At 52.3% G+C, this 25,875-nt stretch overlaps 1 protein-coding gene across 5 annotated transcripts in view; it reads left to right on the top strand.

Annotated features, from left to right (window-relative positions):
• Nucleotides 1–25,875, top strand: part of EXOC6B (exocyst complex component 6B) — a 319,988-nt gene that overhangs the window by 162,260 nt on the left and 131,853 nt on the right. The gene's annotated exons all lie outside the window — the stretch shown is intronic.

Raw genomic sequence — 25,875 nt, 5'->3', positions numbered from 1 at the left:
GATTCTGACATTGTTTTCTCCAAGAATTCCCCTTTGGAGGCAGGAATTTGGTTATTCCATGGAAATGGAGGAGTTTTGGGCAGGGATTGGTTGGATTCTGACGCTGTTTGCTCGAAGGAAAAATGAATTATTCTGTAGGAATAGGAGAAATTTGGGCAGGAATTGGTTGGGTTCTGATGCTGTTTTCTCCAAGAATTCCTCTTTGGATCCAGTAATTCCATTATTCCTTGAAAATGGAGGAATTTTTGGGAGGAATTGGTTGCTCCAAGAATTCTTTGGATACATTAACTTCATTATTCCGTTGAAATGGGAGAGTTTGGGGAGAAATTGGTTGGATTCTGATTTCCTCCAAGATTTCTTCTTTGGAATCAGTAATTTTGTTACTCTGTAGGAATTGGAGAATTTTGGGCAGGAATTGGTTGGGTTCTGATGTGTTTGCTCCAACAATACTTTTTTTGGATGCAGTAATTTCAATATTCCATGGAAATGGAAGAGTTTTAGGGCAGGAATTGATTGGGGTCTCTGATTCCATTATCTCTGAGAATTTTTTGGATTCCTTAACTTCATTATTCCATTGAAATGGGAGAGTTTGGGGAAGAATTGGTTGGATTCTGACATTGTTTGCTCCAAGAGTTCCTCTTTGAATCAGTAATTCCGTTATTCCTTGGAAATGGAGGAGTTTTGGGGAGGAATTGTTTGCTCCAAGAATTCTTTGGATGCATAAACTTCATTATTCCATTGAAATAAGAGAAATTTGGGCAGGAATTGGTTGTTTTCTGACCTTGTTTTCTCCAAGAATTCCTCTTTGGATCCAATAATTCCATTATTCCTTGGAAATGGAGGAGTTTTGGGGAGGAGTTGGTTGAAATCTGATGCTGTTTGCTCCAAGGAAAATGAATTATCCTGTAGGAATGGGAGAATTTTGGGGAGGAATTGGTTGGATTCTGACATTGTTTTCTCCAAGAATTCCTCTTTGGACGCATTAATTTCATTTTTCATTGAAAATGGGAGAGTTTGGGGCTGGAATTGGTTGGATTCTGATACCATTTTCTCCAAGAATTCTTTGGATCCATTAACTTCATAATTCTATGAAATGGGAGAATTTTGGGAAGGAATTGGTTGGATTCTGATACCATTTTCTCCATGAATTCTTTGGATCCATTAACTTCATTATTCTATGAAATGGGAGAATTTTGGGAAGGAATTGGTTGGATTCTGATACCATTTTCTCCATGAATTCTTTGGATCCATTAATTTCATTATTCTATGAAATGGGAGAATTTTGGGAAGGAATTGGTTGGATTCTGATACCACTTTCTCCATGAATTCTTTGGATCCATTAACTTTGTTATTTCCTGGAAATGGGAGAGTTTTAGGGTAGAATTGGTTGGATTCTGATGCTGTTTCCTCCAAGAATTCCTCTTTGGATGCAGTAATTTTGTTATTCTGTGGGGATGGGAGAATTTTGGGCAGGAATTGGTTGGATTCTCTGGTACCATTTTCTCCGAGGATTCTTTGCATTCAGTGACTTTGTTATTCCGTACAAATGGAGCAGTTCTGGGGGAGAAATTGTTTGGATCCTGATGCTGTTTTCTCTAGGAATACCTTTTTTGGTTGCAGCAGTTTTGTTAATCCCTGAAAAATGGAAGAGTTTTGGACAGGAATTGGTCAGATTCCGATGCTGTTTTCTCCAAGAATTCATCTTTAGCCACAGTAATTTCACTATTCCATGGAAAAGGAGGAGTTTTGGGCTGGAATTCCTCTGAAATGGATAATTTGCTGCACCTTGGAGACCTTCCCTGCCCTGCCAGCTCTGTCTACAGGAGCAGCTTTGCTGCCATCCCCAATCCACCCCTTGCCTGGATCACTCTGGGATCCTGAGGGAAAAATTCCCACAGATTGTGCCAGGAGTTTGTTTTTTGACTGAAAATGGTTCCTTGGAGCTGTCCCAGAGAGCTCCTGTTCCCACAGGCTGGCTCCTGGGAATTCTGAGCACATTGATCTTTTAAAATATTAATTTATGAGGAAGGGAGATAAGGAACATTTGGAGCTCATCCTCCAGCTTTGAATTGGGAAGTTTTGGGATGCTTCCAGCAGCATCCAAGCCTTAATCTCCTGATCCAAGGAACCTGTGGAGCCTCATCCCTTTCTAGGGACATTTGGAGCTGTCCCTCCAACTTTCCATTTTAGGGATGCTTCCAGGAGTATCCAAGCCCTGAATCTGCCATTCCAAGGAACTTGTGGAGTCCCATCTCTTTTCCAGGGCCTTGGGAGCTCACCCTCCAAATTTTAATTTTGGGGATGCATCTGAGCCTTGAATTTCCTGATCCACAGAATCTGTGGAGCCTCATCTCTTTTTAGGGACATTTGGAGCTGTCCCTCCAACTTTCCGTTTTAGGGATGCTTCCAGGAGTATCCAAACCCTGACTCTGCCATTCCAAGGAACTTATGGAATCTCTTCCATTTTCCAGGGCCTTGGGAGCTCACCCTCCAAATTTTAATTTTGGGGATGAATCCAAGCTTTCAATGTCCCATTCCAAGGACCTTGTGGAGTCTCTTCCCTTTTCCAGGCCCTTTGGATCTCACCCTCCAAGTCTGAATTTCAGGAATGCATCTGAACCTTGAATTTCCTGATCCAAAGAACTTTGTGGAGCCTCATCCCTTTTTAGGGAGACCTTTGGAACTCATGCTCCAGCTCTGGGTTTCAGGGATGCTTCCAGCAGCATCCAGGCCTTGATTTTGCCATTCCAAGGAACCTACATCCCTTTTCCAGGGCTTTGGGAGCTCACCCTCCAAATTTTATTTTTGGGGATACATCCAAGCTTTAAATTTCCTGACCCAAGGAATCTGTGGAGCCTCATCCCTTTCTAGGGACATTTGGAGCTCACCCTCCAACTTTCCATTTTAGGGATGCTTCCAGGAGTATCCAAGCCCTGAATCTGCCGTTCCAAGGAACTTGTGGAGTCTTTTCCTGGGCCTTTGGAGCTCGCCCTCCAACTTTTAATTTCAGGGTTGCATCCAAACCTTCAGTGTGCCATTCCAAGGAACTTGTGGAGTTCCATCTCTTTTCTGGGGCCTTGGGAGCTCACCCTCCAAATTTTAATTTTGGGGATGCATTTGAGCCTTGAATTTCCTGATCCACAGAATCTGTGGAGCCTCATCTCTTTTTAGGGACATTTGGAGCTGTCCCTCCAACTTTCCATTTTAGGGATGCTTCCAGGAGTATCCAAACCCTGACTCTGCCATTCCAAGGAACTTATGGAATCTCTTCCCTTTTCCTGGGCCTTTGGAGCTCGCCCTCCAAATTTTAATTTTGGGGATGCATCTGAGCCTTGAATTTCTTGATCCAAGGAACCTGTTGAGCTCTCCCTCCAACTTTCCATTTTAGGGGTGCTTCCAGGACCATCTGAGCCCTGAATCTGCCATTCCAGGGAACCTGCATCCCTTTTCCAGGGCCGTTGGAGCCCAGGAGCCCTCGTGGGGCTCTTCCCCTGTGGTTGAGCAACCCAAATCCCAGGCAGGAGATGAAAAGAGCTCTGTGTTGCCAGCTCTCCTCCCTTCCCAGCCTGGAGAGGGAATTGTTTCCCAGTTCCCGGCATCCCCAGCGATCCACACGGGTTTGCTGAAGGAAAGGAACTGTCAGAAGCCCCGTTCCTATAAAACATCTTTTTGTGCCCCTCATCTGTTCATAATTAGGTCATTTGGCCACGTTGCCCTGAGATTTTCTTGGAATGAGAAGTTCCCCTCCCCAAAATGTGTGGCTGTGTTTATCTTGGAGGAAAATCCCAGCGCTCCAGGCGGAGATGGGAGCTGGAGCAGGAGTTTGTTAATTGGGAATTAGGAGGGAGCTGAAAGGCTTAAAGTGCCACTTTGTTTGGGGAAACTTCAGGGAGAAACACGGATCATGGAGACAGGGTTGGGAATCCCACTGGAGGGGCTGACAGGCCTTGGTTTGACTCGAGGGTGTGAGTTTGATATGGATTTGATATGGATTTGATCGGATTTAATATGAGTTTAATATGGATTTATTATGGACAAATAATTTGGATTTAATATGGACTAAATTTGGATTTAATACAGATTTAATTTGGATTCATTATGGATTTGATTTGGATTTATTATGGATTTGCTGGTGTGATTATCCACAAAGGTATTCTGAGAAGGGTCAGTAGCTTCTGCTGGTGGCTGGGGCAGTTTTGAACATTCCAAATGGTTGCATTCCATGGATTTCAAGGCCAAGACATGGAATTGCTTTGCTTCACATAACAGAAATGGGTTTGTCTCTGCATTGGGGATTTTTGTTTTTGTTCTCATCAGAAAAAGGGATTGATCCTCAGAAATGTGTTGGGGGAAGCAGCAGATCCATGGGATGGATCTTTGGTGGGATTGTCTCCTTCTGGAGGTGGGAATGGTGCTGGGGACTGGGTGTCCCTGCAAGGGACAGGGGGAGCATGGGATGGGAGGAGAGGGAGCAGCCAGGGGAGGTTTAGGTCGGGTATTGGGAAAATTCCTTTGTGGAAAGGGTTTTCCAGCAGTCCTGATCCCTGCAGGGACGTGGCCCTTGTGATGCCTTGGGAAGGCTGCCCTAGAGCAGAGACCAGACAGAGTTACAGAATAAAGCAGGGATTTATTCAAAGCATCTCCTCCATGGATGCACCTTGGGCAGCACAAGAGCCCAGCCAGGGCTGCACCCAAGGTGAACCAAAATGGTCACAAAATGCACCCAAGATGAACCAAAATGGTCCCAAGATGAACCCAAGATGGACCCAAATGGTCCCAAAATGCACAACTGCTCACGGGGTCTCTCCCTGGGATCAGTTCTGCTCCATTTGCATCTTGCAGTTCATTGTCCCATTCCAGCTTTAGCCCCTGCAGTCCCATCCTTGTTTTTCTCTCTCCAGCCCACGGTGTTTGTGCTCTTGGGCTGAGAGCTGGATCATTTGTCCTTGGTGCCCAGCTGGAGCAGGAATTGTTTTGTGTCCCTGCTCTGTGCACAGAGCTCACCATCCCATAATGTGAACCCAGACCCACACACTAAAGCAGCACAGAATGTGAAAATATAAAAGCTCAAACCTGAGGCATCACTTGGGGACACAGGACAGGGCTGGGGCTGGTTGGATTCAATCCCAGAGGATTTTTCCAACCTCAGGGATTCCATGGAGAGATTCAAGCAGGGCAGGGGTCCAGTGCCAGCAGCTCAGTCCCCACCCTGAGCTGGGACCAAACCTGCTCCCATTCCTATCCCTGCTCCCATTCCTGTTCCTGCTCCTGCTCCTGTCCCTGCTCCCATTCCTGTCCCTGCTCCCATTTCTGTCCCTGCTCCCATTCCTGTCCCTGCTCCCATTCCTGTCGCTGCTCCCACTCCTGTCCCTGCTCCTGCTCCTGTCCCTGCTCCCGCTCCTGTCCCTGCTCCCATTCCTGTCCCTGCTCCCACTCCTGTCCCTGCTCCCATTCCTGTCCCTGCTCCCACTCTTGTCCCTGCTCCCATTCCTATCCCTGCTCCCATTCCTGTCCCTGATCCTGCTCCTGTCCCTGCTCCCATTCCTGTTCCTGCTCCTATTCCTATCCCTGCTCCCATTCCTGTCCCTGCTCCCATTCCTGTCCCTGCTCCTGCTCCTATCCCTGCTCCCATTCCTGTCCCTGCTCCTGCTCCTGTCCCTGCTCCCATTCCTATCCCCGCTCCCATTCCTGTCCCTGCTCCCACTCCTTTCCCTGCTCCCATTCCTGTCCCTGCTCCCATTCCTGTCCCTGCTCCCATTCCTGTCCCTGCTCCCATTCCTATCCCCGCTCCCACTCCTGTCCCTGCTCCCATTCCTGTCCCTGTTCCCATTCCTGTCCCTGCTCCCATTCCTGTCCCTGCTCCCACTCCTTTCCCTGCTCCTGCTCCTGTCCCTGCTCCCATTCCTGTCCCTGCTCCCATTCCTGTCCCTGCTCCTATTCCTGTCCCTGCTCCCACTCCTGTCCCTGCTCCCATTCCTGTCTCTGCTCCCATTCCTGTCCCTGCTCCCATTCCTGTCCCTGCTCCTGCTCCTGTCCCTGCTCCCGCTCCTGTCCCTGCTCCCATTCCTATCCCTGCTCCCATTCCTCCTGTTCATTCCCAGCCCAGACCGTACAAACAGGAACTAGAACTAACAACGAGCAGAAATCAGAGCTCAGCTCTAGGGAAGATGGTTTAGGGAGCCAGGAGCAGGAGAAAAAAACCCCTAAGCAGCAAATTGCCCTTTTGCTGACCTGAGCCTGAATCCTGGCCTGGCTTTCTAGGCCCAGCTCGGGTGGAGCAATGTCAGAGATCCTGCACAGCATCGAGGGAACGGCCCCGGCAGTGTCAGACGGAAGGATCATAATGTAATAGTTCCCCAAAACTCCCAATATTTGTCATTTACAATGGCGTTATCTCAGAGCTTGGCCTGCAGTTAAAAAGGCCCACGTTGAATAAACATTGAGATATTTATTATTTTTAGTGAAATCGACCTTCCAGTCACCTCGGTTTTATGGCTGCGCTGCTTATAAATTCCCAAAGGATTATTTGCAAACTCCTGCTCCTATCTGGCAGCCTTATCAGCAGGGCAGGAGTTCACATATTGTACCGGGGGGTCAGCCCGCGGTCATGGGCTTCCAGAGGGGGCCAGGCACCTGTAAATCCTGCAAATCCTTCCCTCGGCAACCAAGGCGAAGGACAACATCCAACAGGCACGGAGACTTTTCCAGGAAACGCTGAACTTTGGCAGGAAGGGCAGAGCAGGGGGAAAGAAAGTGAAGGAAGGTCAGGCGGGGGTTAATTGAGAGCTGGACCTTGGCGTGGTGGCGGCTGCGGGGCAGGACGGGCTCTCCTGGGATGTTCTATGGGATTGTTCATCCCAATTCCCTTCCTGGGGAGGAAGGGGCTGCCTCAGGGACAGATGAGCATGGGAAGGTTTGGATTTCTGCAGGGCTGGGATAAAACATCCCAACTTCTTCAGGGTGCCTCCATGCCAAACCAGTCTGGGAATTTATGAATGATTTAAGGAGGGAGACTGGCAGAAAGTCTAAGATGGGAATTTCAGGGTCAGTTGGGCTGAGGCCTGGCCTGGTTTGAGCTGATCCTGAGCCCTAAGCCCAGCCCAGGCTCTGTTCAGCCATTTCAGGCTGTCCTGGGATGTTTTATGGGATTGTTCATCCCAGTTCCTTTCCTGGGGAGGAAGGGGCTGCCTGAGGGAGAGATGAGCATGGGAAGGGTTTGGATTTCTGCAGGTATCAAACAAATTATCCCAACATCTTTAGGGTGCCTCCATCCCAAACCAGTCTGGGAATCTGCGAATGATTTAAGGAGAGGGACTGGCAGCAAATCAAAGGATGGGAATTTTGGGGTCAGTTGGGCTGAGGCCTGGCCTGCTTTGAGTTGATCCTGAGCCCTAAGCCCAGCCCAGGTTCTGTTCAGGCATTTTAGACTCTCCTGGGATGTTCTATGGGATTGTTCATCCCAATTCCCTTCCTGGGGAGGAAGGGGCTGCCTGACACTGTCCTGAGGGAGAGATGGGAGTGTGGATCTCTGCAGATATCAAACAGAACATCCCAAACTCTTCAGGGTGCCTCCATCCCAAAACAGTCTGGGAATCTGCGAATGATTTAAGGAGAGGGACTGGCAGAAAGTCTAAGATGGGAATTTCAGGATTAGTTGGCTGAGGCCTGGCCTGGTTTGAGCTGATCCTGAGCCCTAAGCCCAGCCCAGGCTGTGTTCAGCCATTCCAGACTCTCCTGGGATGTTTTATGGGATTGTTCATCCCAATTCCTTTCCTGGGGAGGAAGGGGCTGCCTCAGGGAGAGATGAGCATGGGAAGGGTTTGGATTTCTGCAGGGCTGGGATAAAACATCCCAACTTCTTTAGAGTGCTTCCTTCCCAAACCAGTCTGAGAATTTATGAATGATTTAAGGAGAGGCACTGGCAGAAAGTCTAAGATGGGAATTTCAGGGTCGGTTGGCTGAGGCCTGGCCTGGTTTGAACTGGTCCCAAGCCCAGCCCAGGCTCTGTTCAGCCATTTCAGGCTCTCCTGGGCTGTTTTATGGGATTGTTCATCCCAATTCCCTTCCCAGGGAGGAAGGGGCTGCCTGAGGGAGAGATGGGAGTGGGGAGACTTTGGATCTCTGAGATAAAACATCCCAACATCTTTAGGGTGTCTCCATCCCAAACCAGTGAAAGGTTTAAGGAAAGGGACTCACAACAAATCCGGGGATTTTAGGATCAGTTAGGCAAGGCCTGGCCTGGTTTGAGCTGATCCTGAGCCCTAAGTCCAGCCCTGGCCTATCTCAGCCATTCACCTGCAGCCTGGGCTGGTGGCATCAGCTCCATCCCCTGCTGGCAGAGGAGCTGTGGAAAATGGCAATAAATAAAAAATTGTGACCTAAAGAACAGACCCAGAACGTGATTTCGCCATGGAGTGGTCGATCTTTTATGTTGCCTCTGACCAAAGTCTGTGTAATGCTGGGGCTGCTTTGATCAATATCCAAAATAAAGGGGGAGAGGTGAGGCCTGGGCCAGCTGGTTTATCTGCAGGAGCATCTCAGCAGCTGCTGGGTGCCTTGGATTTCCAGGCCAAGACATGGGATGGCTTCGCTTTACACAACAGAAAATGAAAAGCAGTTTTTGTGTTTCATGTTTCCCCTCAGCTGCAGCCAGGCAGAAAGCAAAGAGTGAACCCAAAGCAGAAAAGAATGAAATAAAAATAAGCCAAAAAAACTCAAGGCAGAGTGGGCTGCACTGAAGGTGCTCCCAAAAAGTTGTCAGGAGGCAGCTGAGGGTGATTTAAGTCCCTTAAACTCTTCCCTGAGCGGGGCTGGTGCCTGTTAGTGCTCATTTAGGCTCTGCCTCGGCGGGGTGGGTTTTTTTAGCTCGGTGCTAATTGCTTCCCAATTACTTTGAGGTTCTTCACATGTTCCTGAAGACACTGGGATTGACACTCCCAGCTCTTTGATCCCAGCTACAAAGGGGTCATTTTAGGGGAAAGAACAAGTGTCCAAAAACACAGGCAACAAGGCAGAAAGAAAAAGGGAGCGGATTCTGAGGTAAAAACAGCCTGAAAAGCTGGAGCTGCTGAAGGATTTCTGGAGAATCCAGAGCTGGATAATTTAGATAAATGGGAGCTGACAGGGATTTACTATAAATTTGTCCTATCTCAGCACTGACATTTTTATCTGTGCTGCCTCTCCCCCAACCCTCGAGCTGCTTTGATGCACAAAGTGCATTAAAAAGGTTAAAAAAAAAAAGTACAGTTAATAATAACCCCCCCTATTTTACTTCAGACAATCCATATAGGAATATCTTGTCAGGGTGGATAGTCTGTATCCTTTTGGAACAGCTCTCCTTGGGAATTTTAGGGAAGGACAAGTTTTCTGTGTGTTTTAGTTTTCTTTCTGTTTTAGTGCCCAGCCAGTACAGCCTTGGGAGGAGAAACAAGGTTTTCTTTTGGGATTATTGCTGGAATCACAAGGTTTTGCTGGCAGGAGCTGCTCAGGGGTCCCTGGGCTCAAGGTGAACCTGTGGAATTCCCACCTGGGATGGCCACACGGAGCAGATTCCATTGGAAATGGGGGATCCTGTGGATCCTGCTTCTCCTGCCAGCCCTGCACTTCAATCACTTTAATTCCTCTCACAGGTGTGATGCTGCTGGTGCTGCCTGCCCCAATCCTCCTTTTCCTGCTTTTTTGGGATGGGGTTGGGCAGGGGGGCTCCCACTCCCTCCCCACCCTCTCAGGGGCTCAGCATCCCCACCAAAAATATTTGTGCTTTGCAGAGGGGGCAGAACAATTGAAGTTCTCCTTTCAAGGCAGGAGGGAGGCTCTGTAGGAACCACAACTCCAACAATGAGAGCCACCCAGCCCTGCCTTTCAGATGAAACCAAACCTTTTTTCTCTTTGTAGCACCACTTGTTCCTTTTATTCCACAATGCTGCACAAACCCCACCATGGAAACTCTGTGGTTCTTCTGTTTCAGAGCTCGGGCTTGTCGAGTTTTCCTCGGGAACTCAAAAACTTGATTTCTTGTTTTTTGTGGAAAGGAGCGGGGCGCGCAGTGGGGGAAAAAAAAAACCAACAAAAATTCCCTCTCTGGTGACTCCTTGTTCATCTCAGGCACTTTGCAGGCTGTCCCATGGCCCTGTCCTGGCATTTCTCAGCGTCTGCTGCCTGGGCTGGTGCCTGGTGCGGGGAGATAGCTGTAAACAGAGCTCTGAGATCATAGGGGAAGGCTGGGGGGAGCCACTTTGTGCACGGCATTGATAAGGCCACAGGAAAAGCCATTAGAGCGGGCCGGTGTCAGTGACCTGTGATAACCACCCTGTCCTACGTGCTAATGGAGCCTGGCCCGAGCCTGGCCCTGGTGGCAGCACAGTGAACTTTGGGAATTGTCACAGAGCTCCCTTAACCCCCTGACCTCCTTTTCTTCCCCGGGAGAAAAGCTCTTGGCTGCCATTAAAGCGGTGGCGCAGAAATCACAGGGCTGGAAATATTCCCCTTGGAAAACAGACCTGGAAAAGGGAGGGAAAAAATGAAAAAAAAACCCACCCCGAGCCAGGGAGGTTTTCCTGCAATAGCCCCGATGCAGACTCCTCATCAGCTGAGGGGAGGGGGAGCAGCAGAGCTTTCCCAGGGCTGGGAATATCCTGGGGGTCTGGATTTGGGGCTGGGAATATCCTGGGGGTTTGGATTTAGGGCTGGGAATATCCTGGGGGTCTGGATTTAGATCCTGGGGGTCTGGATTTAGGGCTGGGAACATCCTGGGGGTTTGGATTTAGGGCTGGGAATATCCTGGGAGTTTGGATTTAGGGCTGGGAATATCCTGGGGGTCTGGATTTAGGTCCTGGGGGTCTGGATTTAGGGCTGGGAATATCCTGGGAGTTTGGATTTAGGTCCTGGGGGTCTGGATTTAGGGCTGGGAATATCCTGGGGGTCTGGATTTAGGGCTGGGAATATCCTGGGAGTTTGGATTTAGGTCCTGGGGGTTTGGATTTAGGGCAGGGAATGTCCTGGGGGTCTGGATTTAGGGCTGGGAATATCCTGGGAGTTTGGATTTAGGGCTGGTTTCATCCCCTCAATCCCATCCCTCTCTCAGTGTCCAGCTCTGATTTCTCCCAGTGGGGGAAATTCATGGAATCTGGTGGTTTGTGGGATCACTCCCTGGGGAGAGATCTGGGGGGGTTCTGGTCTGACCTCCTGGAATGAGGGATAGGGGGGATCTTGGGAAGGAATTCCTGGCTGGGAGGGTGGGCAGGGGCTGGGCTGGAATTCCCAGATTTGCTGGGGCTGCCCCTGGATCCCTGGCAGTGCCCAAGGCCAGGCTGGACACTGGGGTTTGGATCCACCTGGGACAGTGGGAGGTGTCCCTGCCATGGATGGGGCTGGATGAGCTCTCAGGTCCCTTCCCACCCAAACCATTCCATGATTCCATGGAAGCAGCCCTGAGATCAGCCCAGGCTGTTCAGGGCTTTATCCCAGCTTGTGTTGAAAACCTCCAGGAGTCCAGAACCTCTCTGAGAACTTTTCCTGCCCTGTGCTGGCACTGCTGGGGCACCTCCAGGGCTGGGGCAGCTCTGGAGAGCCCTGGAGGGGCTGGAGCGTGGCCAGGGCAGGAACAGAGCTGGGCAGGGGCTGCAGAATCCCTGAGGGAGCCAGGCAGGGGCTGCAGAATCCCTGAGGGAGCCGGGCAGGGGCTGCAGAATCCCTGAGGGAGCCGGGCAGGGGCTGCAGAATCCCTGAGGGAGCTGGGCAGGGGCTGCAGAATCCCTGAGGGAGCCGGGCAGGGGCTGCAGAATCCCTGAGGGAGCCGGGCAGGGGCTGCAGAATCCCTGAGGGAGCCGGGCAGGGGCTCAGCCTGGAGCAAAGGAGGCTCAGGGGGCCCTTGTGGCTCTGCACAGCTCCTGCCAGGAGGGCACAGCCGGGGGGATTTGGGATCTTATCCCAGGGAACAGGGACAGGAGCAGAGGGAACGGCCTCAGGGGAGCTCAGGGTGGGCACTGGGGACATTCCTCATGGAAAGGCCTTGGAAGTGCCCAGGGAGGTTTGGAGTCCCCATCCCTAAGGGGTTTCACAGCCCTGTGGATGTGACATTTGGGGACGTGGGGCAGTGATGGCCCTGGTGCTGCTGGGGATTATTCCCACCCAATGATCTCAAAGACCTTTTCCAGCCTTTTCCAATCATTCCATGATCCTGTGACTTTTCCCCTCGGGCTGGGGTCACTGAGGAGCTCCTGGCAGTTGCTCTGTGGCTCCTCCAGGTCTCTGCCCCCAGAGTGGAGCTGGACATGTCCCAGGACAGGCCCTGCTGTAGTCCCCACTTGTCACCAGCTCCATTTGGGGTGACTCCCTGAACTCCTTGATCCCGACCCTCTGGAATTGACCACCCCAATAATTATTTATTTATTCAGCTGTGCCTCATCCATATAGGGACATTCACCTTTAGGTTCAGGAATATTGTGGAAAAGCACATTAAATCCTGGCTAAGGTCAGGGATTTTGCTTTTCCAGGATCCCCAAATCCAGCACATCATTGGCATAACTCCTCCTTAAATATGTCCTGGTTCTCCCCTTCTCCTCCATTCTCCAGGAATTCTGTCCCAGGAGGACTCAGCTCAGGGGCTCAAAGTTCTGGAATTCCTCCCATCATTTTTCAGCCTTTACTGCACCATTCACCTTTCCCCACTCATTTCCAAGGTCTTTTTGAAGGAATTTCAGCCACTCTGGAGCTGCTGGATGCAGGGAGCTCCAAGGCCATAGGGATTTTGTTGGGAATGTTCACCTTGTTCAGGGTCCAGCTGAGCCACCCTGAATTCCAGCCCCGCTCCTCCAGTGTGCAGGCGTGGGAAGGCTCTTCCCAAGATTGGCTGTTTCCGGGCTTTGGGGCTCAGGAGGGTCCCAGGAATGTTTGGAAAATGCCTCAGCTGCCCCAGAGGACTCTGTGGTGGTGTCCAGAAGGGAGATATCTCAAAAATAACAAGTGATAGGGGCGGAAGTGAAGTGATCTGGAAGGAATTTCCCTGGAGAACGTTGGTGTTCTAAGGTAAAACTCGGTTTAGCTCGAAGGGAAATGGTGAATTCCCACTCTTTTCTCATCCTCTGGTTGTGGATTCAAACCATAATGGAATGGTTTGGGTTGGAAGGGACCTTAAATCCCATCTAATCCCAGTGGCAGGGGCACCCAATTTAGACTGGAACAGCTCGTGGAAAAGTTGGTCCAAGTCTAAATTTGGTGGATTTGAAGTAAAATCAGGACTCTCTGAGCCTTTTCCATGTAAATTTTTAGGATCTCCAAGGCTGGAGGCTGCTCAGCCTCTCTGCTCCAGCATTTCACCACCCTCTGTGGAATTTTCCCCCCCATTTCATTAATTTTAATTCCTCCTTCTGTATTTTGCCTCTTGCCTCTGTTTTGCTGAGGGTTTCCAAGAGAATCCTGGATCCATCTATTCTGGAATCCAGGACTGGATGTGCTTCCTCAGCCTTCTCCCTCCTCTCCTTGCCCAGCTGTCCCAGTCCTGCTGGACTGATGCTGAAATTCCACATTTAGGGCTCATTTTGGCTCCTAAAAATGAACCAAAGCCTCTCTCTGTGCCACTTCTTGGGGACATTTGAAGACCCAAATCCAACCCTGGTGAGCAGTTCCACTTTCTCCTGATTATCCCTAAAATTTGAGGTCTGGTGTTGGCTCCAGCTGTGGGAATCATGGAAAAATTGCAGGAATAGGAGATGGATGGAATGACAGGAATAGGATATGAATGGAATGACAGGAACAGGACATGGATGGAATGGCAGGAGTAGGACATGGATGGAATGACAAGAACAGGACATGGACGGAAAGAAAGCTTGGGAGGGTTCTGTCCCTCTGGGTGGGAAATGAGGATGTGTCGGTCAGGAACTCTGAGATTGCAAGGAGAGGCTTTGGATCATAAAATTATGGAATTGCTGAGGTTGGAAAAGCCCTCTGAGGTCACCCAGCCCTGCCAGGGCCACCTCTGTCCCATGTCCCCAAGTGCCACATCCACAGGGATGGGGGCTCCAGCCCTGCCAGGGCTGCACATCCCTTTCTTTCCATGAGCAATTTCCCCAAATTTCCAACCTAAACCTCCCCTGGCCCGACTCTCGAGGCCATTTCCATTCTCCTGTTGTTCCCTGGGGGCAGATCCTGACCCTTCCCAGCTGTCCCCTCCTGCCAGGGACTTGTGCAGAGCCACGAGGTCCCCCCTGAACCTGTTTTCTCCAGGCTGAGCACTCCTGGAAGCTCCTTGGGCTCAGCTCAGCTGAGCACAGCCTATCCCTGAACCTCCATCCATAAATAAACCCCAGGGGATTCTCCTGTGCAGCCCAGAAACTCCAGACTTTATTTTATTTTTTGGGAGGGAGTTTTTGGGGGGCTCTGGAGCTGTAAATCCACACCAGCCCTGTTCCACCCCTTTCCAGCAGGGCTCAGAGCCCAGCTGCAGCCGCTCTTTTCCTGCTCTTTATGTTTCTCATCCTAAAGCCCTATAAGCACCGGGAGCTGGGAAATGATTCCCATCCTGTTTGCAATAAATCCCTGGTTTTATGAAGGGTCCCCAAGCCGGCTGGACACGAATTCTCCACGTGTTTACAAATATTTGCGCAGGAAAAAAAGGGTGAGCAACGTCCAGGACGGGCTTGTGACGCATATTCCCCCCTGTTTCAGTCCTTTGTTCAGGAAAACCTGGAAGCCAGGCTGGATGTGCACAATGAACAAACGCTGCCGTCGCATTCCGGGGGCGGCCGGAGCAGAGGGAACGGGAGAAAATCCCACAAAAAAAAAAAAAAAGGGGTTTCGGGGTCGTGTTGCGTGGAAAGGGGTGGGAAAGCTCCGAAATCTCTGCAAACAAAAAGTTTGGGGATGTTCCCAATGTTCCCAAGGGCGGCGTTGCCCTCGGAGAGGGTTTTCCGTGGATCCTTTGGAATCCACGGGGTTTGGCTGTGGGGAAAAGCAGCTCTTTCATGGTTTGAAGGTGGGAGCTGGAGGTCTGGGGGACTTGTGATCTTCGGGTTTCACCTTTTTGTGGGGGCTGAGTCATCTCCTCGCAGCCCACGGGGGCTGTGTGGGGAGCAGGGGTTTGGCTCTTCCCTTAAATCCCCTCTCCTGACTCCGTCTTGCCCCGGCACCGTGGTTGTGGTGTGGGACTGAAACCCCATGGAATCCTTCAGGATACGAACTTGTTGGGAAAACCAGAGGCTTGAAAAGCTGCTCCTGTTGCATCTTGTCATGGTTTCAGGTATTAACCGAAGGACAAGGGCGGATCTGTGTAAAAACTCTTTATTGGGATGCTCCAGGACGTGTTTTCCACAGGTGTTGGGTGGGAAGGTTCATCCCACTTTTGTTTCTAGGCCCTGGAAGCACTCACAGCCAGATTGGACAGGGCTTGGAGAAACTTTGGGGAATGGAAGGTGTCCCTGCCCATGGTAGGGGGTGGAACTGGGTGGTCTTCAAGGTTCCTTCCAGCCCAAGCCATTCCATGGTCCCTGGAGTACATCCAGAAGCTGCATAGGGAAGGTGTCCCCATCCTCACAGCATCATGGAAGAACGATGGTTAGAGGGGAGCTCTGGAGATCACTGTCCAGCCCTGGAGATCACTGTCCAGCTCTGGAGATCACTGTCCAGCTCTGGAGATCACTGTCCATCTCCCCCCGGAGCCACAGGGGGTTCTCAGGTCCATGTCCCATTGGGATGGAGCTCCACAGCTTCTCTGGGCAGCCTGTCCCCGTGGTGGATCATCCTCCAGGGAAAAGGGCTTTTCCTGGGAATTCCCGTGGGAATTCCTGTATTTCAGCTTGTCCTGAGCAGGTCTGTGGCTCTGCCTTCTCAGCTTCCCCCTTTTGGTGCCTGTCCATGGCGAGAAGGTCCCTCAGAGTGGTGGAAGTGTCCGAGGCGGGGCCGGACGTGGCCCTGGGAGCCGTGCTGGAATTTGGACTGGTTGGACTCGATGACCTCAGGGCCTTTTTCCACCCTAACTGCTCCCGTGTTCCTGGAACTCCCAGAACCCATCCAGCTCCTGCTGCAGCTCGGCCACCACCTCGGCTCTGCTGCTGAAGATGCTCTCCAGCCAGTCCAGGATGCGCTGGTACCTGGAGACGCCCCCGAGCTGCCTGAGCCCGGCCTCCGTCAGCCGGGCCACCCTGACCGTGGGCCCGTCCGGCTCCGTGCCGTCCCCAGGCTGGCCCTGCGTGCCCGTGGTGGCCGTGGCGGGGCTCTGCTGGCCGCTGGGGACCCACGGGCGGTGCCCGGGGCCCGGGGCCCTGCTCCTCCTGCCGGGGACAGCCAGGGGTGGTGCCAGCGCCGGGGGCAGCGGCCGGCGGCTGGGGTCACGCGTGGGACGGGCGGGCGCTGTCACCTCCTGGGCCACGGCCACCTGCAGGGGACAGAGGGGGAGTGAGGGTGGCCCTGGCTGCTGGGGAAGGTGTTGGGTGCTGTCTCAGGGGCGTCCCAAGGGCTCCATGGTGGCTCCCGGTGTCCCATGGGATCTCTGGGGTGGGTGGCCCTGGCAGCCTCATCCTATGGGGGGTCTGGCCCAGGTTGTGTCCCACTGCCCCAGGTGTCACCTTCAGCTGCCAGCACAGCTGTCTCACCTGTGCTTTGCTCCCCGTGTCACACCTCTGCCTGTCTCTGTCCCACCTGTGGTTGTTTCCCTGTGTCCCACCTGTACCTGTGTCTCACCTTTACCTGCCAGTGTCCCACCTGCCATTCCCTGTGTCCCACCTGTGTTTTTTCCCCTGTGTCCCATCTCTGGTTGTTCCCTGTGTCCTACCTGTACCTGTGTCCCACCTGTGGTTGTTTCCCTGTGTCCCATCTCTGGCTGCCCGTGTCCCTCTTGTATTCCCTGTGTCCCCCCTGAAGTTCCCTGTGTCCCACCTGTGGTTCTTTGTGTCCCACCTGTGGCTCTCTATGTCCCACCTGAAATTCCCTATGTCCACACCTGTTACTCCCTGTGTCCCATCTCTTGTTTTTTCCTGTGTCACATCTGTGATTTGTTCCCTGTGTCCCACCTGTGGTTTCATCCCCATGTCCCACCCCGTTATTCCCCATGTCCCACCCATTATTCCCTGTGTCCCAGCCATGATTCCCCCATGTCCCACCTGATATTCCCTGTGTCCCATCTGTGGTTTCATCCCCATGTCCCACCCATGAGTCCCTGTGTCCCATCCACAGCCAGGAGGAGAAGTGGAAAGCAGTCCTTGGCCCATCTCATTATCCCATCCCATTATCCCATTATCCCATCCCATCCCATCCCATCCCTGTCCCCCATCCCATCCCTCCCTGTGTCTCCTCCTGTCCCCTCCCTCACCTGGCCCCTTCTCTGGGGGCTCGCCTGCCCCTTCCTGGGCTGGGATTTGGGATTTGCCCTCTCTGCCATCTCCGTGATCCTGAGCCTCAGAGGGGTTGGGGGATCCTCTGGGGGGTCCTGGGAAGTGCAGCCTCCCGAGGGAGGGGCGTTCCTGGCACTGTTCCCAGGTCACAAAGGGCTCTGGGCACGGCACAGCCCCGTGTCACAAAGGGCCCAGGGACACCCTGACAACCAGGGGACTGTCTGGGTCCAGCTGGAACTGGATGGAATTAAATGGAAATGGTTGGAACTCATTGGAATTGATTTGATCTGGTTGGAATTGGTTGGAATTTGTTGGAAGTTGTTGGAACTAGCCCAGGGGCACTGCCATAGCTGCTCTGGGCACTCTGTGCCAGGATCTGCCCACCCTCCCAGCCGGGAATTCCTTGCCAAGATCCCAGCCCAATCTCCCCTTTCCCAGTGGGAGCCATTCCCTGGCTCCTGTCCCTGCAGGCCTTGTCCCCAGCCCCTCTGCAGCTCTCCTGGAGCCCCTGCAGGCCCTGCCAGGGGCTCTGAGCTCTGCCTGGAGCCTTCCCTTCTCCAGGGCAACATTCCCAGCTCTGCCAGCCTGGCTCCAGAGCAGAGGGGCTCCAGCCCTGCAGCAGCTCCGGGGCCTCCTCTGGGCTCTCTCCAGCAGCTCCACGTCCTCCTGCTGTTGGCCCCAGGGCTGGGGCAGCTCTGCAGGTGGGCTCTCACCTCAGGGAGGGGCACAGGGACACAATTCCCACCTTGCCTTGGGCAGCAGCCAGGCCTGAGCAGGGGGGTCTGGGCTGGGCTGTTCCAGCCTCATCCACAACATCCCAAATCCCTTTCCAAGGGCTGCTCCCAGCCCCTTCCTTCTCCTCCCAATCTGGATTTGTGCTGGGATTGCCCTGACCCTGGTGCCAGACCTTCCACTTGTTTTTTTGACCTTCCTGAGGTTCCCACTGTCCCAGCTGTCTGGGGCTGTCTGGAAGTCCTGTCCCTTCCAGAGTCCTCTCATTCCATGGCCATTTCCCTCCCAACATCCAGGATGTGCTTTCCACCCAGAGTGTGACAGCATCCCTTTAGTTGGAATTTTCTGTTTAGCTCAGTTTTTAGGGATTTTTGCCTCAAAAAGGGGCACAACCCAAGCTGGAAAAGGGCTGCTGGGACATGACTTCTGTCCCAGTGCAGAGGGTGCAGCTCAAGCTGGGTGTGCTCAGAACAGGAGGTTTATTTACGAGTTTGTCCTGTTTTTGTTTCTCCTTGCTCCCTGAGCGTTCCCCCCTGTTCTGCCAGGGGAGAACACAATAATAAAGATGCAAATGTGATTTTTCCAACCCAAACATTTCACGGCGGTGCTGTGGGAGGGAGCTGAGGCTCCTGGCTGGGACAGGGATCCAGGGAGAGGGGAAAACAAAAAAGGGCTTTGACCTCACATCATCCCGTGGAAACTTCCCCATTTTGGGATCTTTTCAGCTCTCAGGGAGCCTAAACCCCACAGCACTGTGGAAAAAGAGAGGGATTTAGTGCAGGTTGTGTTCTCTTCCCTACATTTTCCTTCCTTCTCCCTCTGGACCTGCCCTTCATCCTCCTCAAGGACTCATCCTGCTTTTCCCCTAATTGGAAAGGGGGCAGTTTTTGAGGGGTAATTTTTTTTTGCCCCTCATGGATGGGAGACCTGACCAGAGCTGATAACTCTGGGGGTTGGATCCTCCCTTCCCAGAGCCCTCACACGGAGCTTTCCCCACCAGCAGGGTCCTCCAGGGCTTTTCCTCAGGGTGGCCTCACGTGGAAGACCCTGTGGGGCTCGTCCTGAATCTGTTTGTTTCCCTGGCAGCCCGTTCCTGATAAAGTTTTAATGGATTTTTTAAATTTATCATGAAACAGGCGCAGGGTCGGCATCCGGCTCTGCTCCTTTTTACACCGGGAAGTGTCGGGGTGGAATTTTCCTTGTGGAGGGAGGGATGGAGGAGAAGGGCACATCCAGGTGTGTTCAGCCTTTCAGGGCACCTGGGATGGCAGGAGACCCAAAACCCATCCTGAAAACGTTGGATAATGAGGAAATCTCTGTCAACATCATCACTTTGTGACTTCTCCAAAGCCTGGCTCGGGCAGGGGAGGGAGAGGCCGGAGCGGGAACGGCTCCACGGAGTTTTCCAGATGAAAAACACAGGCTACTTGTTCAGCCCTGGAGTTTAGGTCAGCTGGAGTTATGGGAAACAGATGATGGCCGGTGCCGGGCCGGGCTCTGACAGATCCCCCATTGTTGAGCTGGGGGATCCTCCGGAGCGGTGCCGGGAGCGGGGCCCGGCCTGGCCCAGCCTCCCCCCGGGCTGCAGGAGGGGCTGGAGCTCCACATCCAAGGATTTGGGTCCTCGGGAGGGATTGCACTGAGGGAAAGGCTGGGTGGGGAGGTTTCTGCTCTAGGGATTCGGTCCAGGCTCCTGGGAATGCCTGGGGGGAAGTTCCCTGGGAACAGCTTGGATCTTGGTGTGGAGGTGGTTTTGAGTGGTGCTGGAGTCATGGAATGGGATGGGTGGCCTTAAATCCCATCCCCATCCATGGGCAGGGACAGCTCCCGCTGTCCCAGGTGGATCCAGCCTGGCCTTGGGCACTGCCAGGGATCCAGGGGCAGCCCCAGCTGCTCTGGGAATTCCAGCCCAGCCAGGAATTCCTTGCCAAGATCCCAGCCCAATCTCCCCTTTCCCAGTGGGAGCCATTCCCTGGCTCCTGTCCCTGCAGGCCTTGTCCCCAGCCCCTCTCCAGCTCTCCTGGAGCCCCTTCAAGTATAGGAAGCTGCTATCACCCCTTTTTAGGATCTTTCTTCTAAAATCAGTACCCATTTTCTTGGGAATTTCTTGGCCTCTGGAATGCAGGGGCCTAATCCTGGATAACCCCAAGCAGGATAAGCCAGGGGCTGAGCTTTTCTGTCATGGCAGCATCTGAAAGATTCAACCTTCCCTGGGCATCCAAGGAGCTCCTTTCCCTTTCCTCAAGAGGATTTTAGATCCAGCCCATTCCCATGGGGAAATCTGGGAGCAGGGAGGGCTTCTCAGTGTGGGACAGGTGGATCTGAGGCTGCTCAGGTTGCTGGGGAGTTTTCAGCAGGAATGAAGGGGATGTGGAAAAGCCTCTTTGTGGCAGGAGAAGGCCCTGAGTCTGTCCTTGGGTCAGTGGCAGGAGAAGGCTCTGGAACATTCCTTGGAGCAGTGACAGGAGAAGGCCCTGGGTCTGTCCTTGGAGCAGTGACAGGAGAAGGCCCTGGGTCTGTCCTTGGAGCAGTGACAGGAGCTGTTCCATTCGGGAAGGGCCGGATCCGTGCCTGGTTCTGCTCATCTCCAGAAACTCTGGACCCATCCACTGTTGCTTGATGGATTTTTGTCAGCTGAAAACAAAATCCATGCCATGGAAAATTGGGAAAAGGAGCGAATCTTTGGCCGGTCCCCAGTGTCCCTGCCCTGCCAGGGACCCTCCGCTGGCTGCTGCCCCTCATGGATAACCTGAGGGCTCTGGATCTTGGGAGAAGCTTTGTTCCTGTGCTTTTCCTGCCCTCTGGAGCAGCAGTGGCTGGGAAAACCAGAACTGTCACCCTGGAGAGGTTTCATGTCCCTCTGGCCTGGCCCAGCTCTTCCCAAGCCCTTCCTCCCTCCAGTTGTTCAAAAGGGAAAGTTGGAACATCCCAAAAGGGCCCCCAAGGGAAATCCTGGGGAGGATTGGAGCTGTTCTGTTCCTGCTGGATGAACAAACCTCTTTGGATTCTGGAGAATTGGGGTGATCGATCCAAACTTGATGTTTTAAAGGCTGCCCACGTGTTCGGTGTTGATCCAAGCACAGCTGTCCTTACCTGGGATGAAGGGATGGGAAATCCATCTTGGATTGGGGCAGCACTCCTGGCTTGGGGTAATTTGAGGAAAAGCTCTTCTGGTTGAGCGGCAGAACAAAAGAAACAATCCAGGCTGAACCCCTGCCCTCGTTAAATCAACTGAGCAGCAGCAAGGACACGGAATTCCCATCCTGATATTCCAGGGAAAACACATCCCTGTTCACACTGGAACCTCTGAAATGGCATTGAAGTGGAATTTGCATCTTGGATTACTCGGAAGATTTGCTGTGGCCACTTGTGTGTCATGTCAGAACTTCCCTCAGCCTGAAGATCCCTAAAATTCCCTGGGTTTGGAGGTTTGTGCTTCCACACAGACACTTCCCCTGCAGCTGGGATGCCAGAGCTTGGCCTGGATTGGGACAGACCAGATCAGAAAATAGGGAATGGTGTCAGTCTGTGCTCCCAGGGAGCAGGGACAGCGTGGGGGGAACAGCCTCAGGCTGGAATATTGGGAAGAATTTCCTCATGGAAAGGGTGTTCAGGCCTTGAAACTGCCCAGGGCAGGGGTGGAGTTCCCATTCCTGGAGGCATTTAAAATCCATGTGGATGTGGCACTTGGGACAGGGGTCAGTGGTGGCCTTGGCAGGGCTGGGAATGGTTGGACTCGATAATCTCAGAAGGTTTTTCCAACCTTAGTGATTCCATGATCCCAGAAGAGGCTGGAATTTGATGCTGGTGGGCTCTGGCCAGCCGAGTCTCCTGTTCCAGGCTGTTCCTTGTGCCCTAAGGATGAGGAACATTCCCATCTGCTCCACCAGCAGAGTTCTGCTGTCTCCAGGAGTTCTGCATTTCCTTGGAGAGCTTCTCTCCTTGTTCCTTCCCAGAAAATGCTGTGCCTCAGGATCCTGGAGGTCCTGGATCTGCTGAGTCTCCTCCCGGTTCTGCTTTCAAAGGTGGAAAACTCCTTCTCCTGGAAGCTCATCCTGCCCCTGCTCTCCCTGAGCTGTTGACAAAGTTCTTGTGGACACCAGAAGTTTACAAAGCACAGGAACCTTTGGATAAACCCATGGAACAAAATCCATCCAAGGCTCTTCCAGCCTGTCCTGTGGCTCAGGGTGTCCTCACTCCAGGATCTGCTGAGAACAATGCTGGAAAAGCTGGAATTCCCTGTCCAGGCCATTGTTGTGTTATTTTTCAGCAGCACCTGGGCTGGTGCTGGCTCTGCTGGGTAATCCTGCTGGGACAATTGGGAATTTATGGATTTGTGCTGTGGGCAGGGCAGGGGTGGCTCCTGACGGCTCCTGGGCACCCTCTGCTCTGCCTCAGAGGCCTCCTGGCTTTGTCTGGTAGAGAAATTCCATTTTCTGCTCTTGATTCTCAGTGAAATGAGGTAAAAACAGTTGTTTGCAGATCAGGGGTTGCTGCTTGTTGTGTCTTGGGAATGTTTGGTTTTCCCTGTTCTGTCCAGATGGCTGAATGGGAATGAGCTGGAAGCACTGGTGGCATTTGGAAAAAGGTTTCTATCCCAAAGTGAGGAATTTATTCCCAGTTCCATGCCTTTTCCCCTGAAGTACCAAGGAATAGAAATCCCTATTTATATATTTTTAGTATTTATTTTCAAGAGTGGAGCAACTCTTGATTCCATCCTTGGAGGCTGATGGGAGGCATCAGAGCCTGGCTTGGACCCTGGGATCAGGACTGGCTCCAGGGGTGTCTGCTCTGGAATTTGCAGGCAGGAGCTCCCTGACCCTTCCACCACCCTCATCAGGCAGTTCTGGCAATTTTATTTCCTCCAGATTTTCTTTTTCCTCTCAAATCCTCAATTCCTTGGTTTTCCATCATGCTGCCAGTGGCAGTTTTCTGTCACTGGTGGCTTTGTGTTCCAAAAAGAGGAAAAAACCCTGAGCATGCCCAAAATTTGGTTTTCTACTCCTGGTCCCCACATTCCTGCTGTTGCTTTCATGGTGATTCTCTGGCAAGAAGGGAAAAATCCTGGTTTTTGTCTCTCCCCTACAGCAGCAGGTCAGAAGGAGCACGGGATGGGGAGCTGGGGAACACCAGGATCAGGATCTCTCTGAATTCCTTGGATTTCAGTGAGGAGAGTGGATCCCTCCCCTCCCCATCACACAGGCTGTAAAAATGTCCCATTTCTCAGCAAACTGGGGTTTTGGGAAAAGTGGAGCACCTGGAAAAGGGACAGAAGTGGAAGGAATCCTGCAATGGTTTGGGTTGGAAGGGATCTCAACTCCAGCCTTCCCATCCCTCGGATCCATCCGAGCCCTTTGCATCCCTGGATGCTCTTTTGGGATGGAACCTCCTCCTTTGCTGTGCCAACCCTGGCTCAGAGGTTGGGTTAATTAATGCTTATTTAGGAGCTGGGAAGGCTCAGGCAGGACCTGGCTGCTCCAAGAGCCCTTTGGGAAGGCACTCCATGGATTAAGGCTGGATTCCAAAGCTGGATTCCCAAAGCCAGGCTGGTTACTCAGGCTGTTTTCCCTCTTCCAACGCTGCTCCCTAATCAGATTTGTCAGGAGCTCTGGGGACAGGACAGGACAGGGCAGGACAGGACAGGGACAGGACAGGACGGGACAGGACAGGACAGGGACAGGACGGGAAGGACCTTCCCGGGTCATTGCAGGGCCACGCTCTGGAGCCACACCAACACAAACACAGGTGGCCCTGGCCGAGGAGCTGAGCCCTGCCACCCCATAATTTGTGGGGAACCCATCCCAGGTGTGGGGCAATCCCAAAACTCCAGGATACCCCAAACCCTCTGCATTTTGCCCCATCCCTGCCCCTCTCTCCCAATTCCCCCCACCCCGTTCCACGGCTGTGCTGCCGGGCTCGAACATTAGAGGGCATCTCCTCCTCACGCTTCCATTTGTTATTTATTTTTGGTGTGTTTTGTTTTACTGCAGTGGGGCCTGTCCTTAAAAAGCCAGGAGAGCCTTTTCCCTGCTGTGCAGAGCAGCCAGATGGGAAGTGCAATATCCCGCTGCTGCCCCTCATTACCGGGCCCTCGGAAAAGCTCCCCCCTTCCCACATGTGACCATATTAAAGTGGCCTTTGCAGCCTTTTCCCCCATATAAAACTGTCTTCACTCCTGCGGCCCAGGAGTTAAAAGGGAACTCCAGCTGCAGGCAGGAGGCTGAAATTAAAGGCTTTGCCCTGGTCTAAATGGAAAATGGATATTGCTTCCCATATCCAGGGCTGGGAACAATGGGGCTGCGGCTCCGGGCAGGGGTAATGGCCTGCTTTGCTGGGAGGAAGGAGCAGAGGGGAAGGGGGAAAAGGGGGAATCTCACCTTTTTGCCTCGTGGTTAACTCTTCCATGGCTGGTGGGCAGCAGGAGAAGCTGAGCAAGGAGCCTGGGACCAGTGGTGGCTTTTGGCAGCAGAGCTGAGGCAAAGCCTCCAGCATCTTCCCCTGGAGAGGATGGGGTTTGAAGCCATTCCTCCCAGAGAGAACGGGGTTTGAAGGAGAGAACAGGGTTTGGAACCATTCCCCCTGGAGAAAATGGGACTTGAAACAAATCCACCTGGGGTTTGAAACCATTCCCCCTGGAGAAAAGGGGATTTGCAACAATTCCCCCTGGGGTTTGAAACAATTGCCCCTGGAGAGAATGGGGTTTGAAATAATTTCCCCCAGAGAAAACGGGGTTTGAAACAATTCTCCCCAGAGAAAATGGGGTTTGAAACCATTCCCTCTGGAGAGAACGGGGTTTGAAACAATTTCCCCCAGGGAACAGGCTTTAAAACAATTTCCCCCAGAAAAAATGGGGTTTGAAACACTCCCCTTTGAGAGAATGGGGTTTGAAACAATTCCCCTTGGAGAAAATGGGGTTTGAGACAATTCCCTCCAGAGAAAATGGGGTTTGAAACAATTCTCCCCAGAGAAAATGGGATTTGAAACAATTCCTCCTGGGGTTTGAAACAATTCCCCCTGGAGAGAAGGGGATTTGAAACAATTTGCCCCAGAAAAAATGGGGTTTGAAACAATTCCCCCTGTGGTTTGAAACCATTCCCCCTGGAGAGAATGGGGTTTGAAAGAATTCCCCCTGGAAAGAATGGGGTTTCAAACAATTCCCCCTGGAGAAAATGGGATTTGAGACAATTCCCCCCAGAGAAAATGGGGTTTGACACCATTTTCCCTGGAGAGAAGGGGGTTTCAAACAATTCCCCCTGGAGAAAATGGGGTTTGAAACAATTCCCCCCAAGAGAACAGGGTTTGAAACAATTTCCTTGGATATATTGATGTCCATGTGCTCCCTGTTATCCCTGTGTTCCTTGTCCACGTGTTCCCTGTTGTCCTGAGCAGGCCTGGCCAGGAGCTTGGACTCAGTGGGTCCGGAGAGGTCCTTGAATCTGTTGGACCAAAGATTTCAAACTTATTTTTTTTTCCCCTCTCTTGCTTTTTCTTTGTAAATTTTTGTTGCTTTCAAAGTTGGTTTTAAATGAACTTATCCAAGCCAAGGATGGGAGAGAGGGAAGGGAGAGCTGGATCTTCCATGGACTCTTCCAGGTGGGATTTCTGAGGCCCTGCCTGGTTCTTGGTCATTTCATGGAATCATGGAATGATTTGGCTTAAAAGAGACCTTAAATCCCATCCAGTGCCACTTCCACTGTCCCAGGCTGCTCTAAGCCATGTCCGACCAGGCCTCGGACACTTCTGGGATGGGGAGCCACAACCTCTCCTGATCTCTGGAGACTCCTTTCCTTTGGGATCGCCTTTGCTTGTGCTTCTTGGC

Source organism: Agelaius phoeniceus, chromosome 4, assembly GCF_051311805.1.
Source record: "Agelaius phoeniceus isolate bAgePho1 chromosome 4, bAgePho1.hap1, whole genome shotgun sequence".
NCBI classification, from domain to species: domain Eukaryota; kingdom Metazoa; phylum Chordata; class Aves; order Passeriformes; family Icteridae; genus Agelaius; species Agelaius phoeniceus.
The sequence above is the reverse complement of the archived record's forward strand: the minus strand, read 5'-3'. Positions and strand labels throughout refer to the sequence as shown.